General features: G+C 35.7%; 1 pseudogene; it reads right to left on the bottom strand.

The window, feature by feature from the left end:
• Positions 1–328: 328 nt before the first annotated feature.
• On the bottom strand, positions 329–1,291 carry LOC123940485 (annotated as a pseudogene).
• Between the last annotated feature and the right edge of the window lie 1,224 nt (positions 1,292–2,515).

Genomic DNA, 2,515 nt, shown 5'->3' with positions numbered 1-2,515 from the left:
CCTTTACATATACTGATGTGTATTCCTAGTATTTGTTGTATATGTTGAAAATTGTAACTCATTACTCTTTGAAACACTTAGTTAATAGTCTAGCTAATTTTTTTGTGGCACAGCTTGTGACCTCAGGAATAATTATTTAATTCATTCTTGAAGGGAGCTAGTAGCTAAGATTTTGGAAAACATTGTAACAGAATCTCTCCTTGCAGAACTTATTTATTCGATTCCCAAACTAACGTGCATTAGTAATTGAATATTTTATGGACAAAGCAGTCCTTTTCTACTTTCTCAATATTCCATGATTTTGAAAAACATTTTTCTCAAATTTAAATTAATTTTCCACAGGGGATGATATTTCTTTTACAATATTATAAAATTTTCTTTATAACTTTCTTCATAGCATTTATTGCTTCCTTATTCATTACACTATAAGTAAAAGGGTTTAATAAAGGGATCACTAGAGTATAAAAAGCAGCACCAGATATATCTTCATCCTCTTCTTTAAGCGACTGTGGTGGAGTGTACAGAAAGAGAAGAGAACCATAGAATATTGAGACAGAGAGAAAGTGGGATGAACATGTAGATAGGCTTTGCCTCTTCCCTCTTTGGATTTCATTTTGAAAATCATAAAAAGGATACAGAGATAAGAAATTAGGACTATGATAACAGAGAAGACAAAAACTGCACCTGCAAAGATAAAGATCATCAATTCATTGATGTAAAGGTCAACACAGGAAACTTTGAATAATGGGAAAGTATCACAAAAAAAGTGATTAATTTGATTTGAACCACAGAAAGTTAACCCAAAGAAAAACCTTACATGAATTATGGGATGCAGGTTTCCAGCTATGTAGGCCCCAGTAGTCATCTGAATGCATACTTTCTTTGACATCACGGTGTGATACTGCAGAGGGCTACATATGGCCACATAGCGATCATAGGCCATTGCTGCCAGGAGAAAGCTGTCTGTAGTTTCAGCAAGGCAGAGAAAATAAAATTGTGCCATGCATTCATAAAGGGAAATCATTCTGTCCTTAGAAAAGAAGTTCTCTAACATTTTGGGGGTAATGGCACAAGAGCAACAGGAATCCATCAGAGTTAGGTTGCCCAGAAAGATGTACATTGGTGTGTGAAGACGACCCTCCATAAAAATCAATGTCACCAGGCCAAGATTCCCCACCATAGTGATCACATAGATAGTGAGAAACACCACAAACAAGAGGCTCTTCAACTCTGGGTGATCTGTAAATCCTATGAGGATAAATTCAGTGGTCAAGGAGTAATCCTCAGTCATATCCACCTTCTCTGTTGAGAGAGGAATTCTGGAAATATAAGATTCTAATTTAGAATGTTTATAAATTTCCTTCCAACTTTTTCTTTTTACAACAAAGAGAGGAGCTTCTTCAAACGTCCCTTAGTATCTCTGGATACAGACACACAAACTTCTAGGGGATAGTCATTCCCCTAACATGTCAGTTTTATAACCTCAATTCTGAAAATCAGCATTCCAATGAATATTTTTGTAATTGCAAGAAGAATGCTTACCATGGAAAAGGTTTGTCTTCATGAATTCATGTATAAATAGTGTACAAATCTTGCATACCCATATTTGGTTCATTGTTGACATAATTTCATTGTTGACAAAGAATTTCAGTGTCAACGTTTGTATTAATGATCCTTAAAATAAATTTGCCATCAATTTTCATATATACACATTTTTGTAACTGAGCAAATATACTTCATCTACTCTCCCAGTCTAGTGAATGCCTGAAAATAGCATTCAAGAAATATTAAATTCATATCTTAGGAATCGTATGAAGATCACAAAGGTTTAAGAATAGGACTTTCAGGGGTGCCTGGGTGGCTCAGTGGGTTAAGCCGCTGCCTTCGGCTCGGGTCGTGATCTCGGGGTCCTGGGATCGAGTCCCACATCGGGCTCTCTGCTCGGCGGGGAGCCTGCTTCCCTCTCTCTCTGCCTGCCTCTCTGCCTACCTGTGATCTCTCTCTCTCGCTGTCAAATAAATAAATAAAAATCTTTAAAAAAAAAAAAGAATAGGACTTTCATCCTTAAAGAAAATTACTTTGGCTCGCCAAAGAACTAAATATCTGTATATTTTCACCTCTTTCATCACTTTCTCTGGGATTAGATCCATTTCCATTAAAACTGTTTTTGTCCATCCCATCATTCCTTTTGAGTTTTCCCAGATATCTAAATCCTCTTGTTCTTTTGTAAAGTAAAGTTTACATATAATGTCACTTAAGAAAGTTTTAACTAAATGCCCCAGACCACACTGATTTTTACTTCCTGCATCCTCAAGCATATCCTATATATGCAACACAATCTAGAATTTCTCATGTATAATCTACATGGCTTTTTCCTTATATGCACACAGTTTCCTTATTAGAATTGTAGACATTTGAATTTAGTTATGACTTAGTAGTTGTTTATGCTATAGAAGAAAAAAGTATTGATTCCAGTCCTAGCTTCTCTCATACTACCACTGATCCCTAGTAATCT

This window comes from Meles meles, chromosome 4 (assembly GCF_922984935.1).
Source record: "Meles meles chromosome 4, mMelMel3.1 paternal haplotype, whole genome shotgun sequence".
Lineage (NCBI taxonomy): Eukaryota > Metazoa > Chordata > Mammalia > Carnivora > Mustelidae > Meles > Meles meles.
Note: the sequence above shows the minus strand (reverse complement) of the source record. Positions and strands in the feature narration are given on the sequence as shown.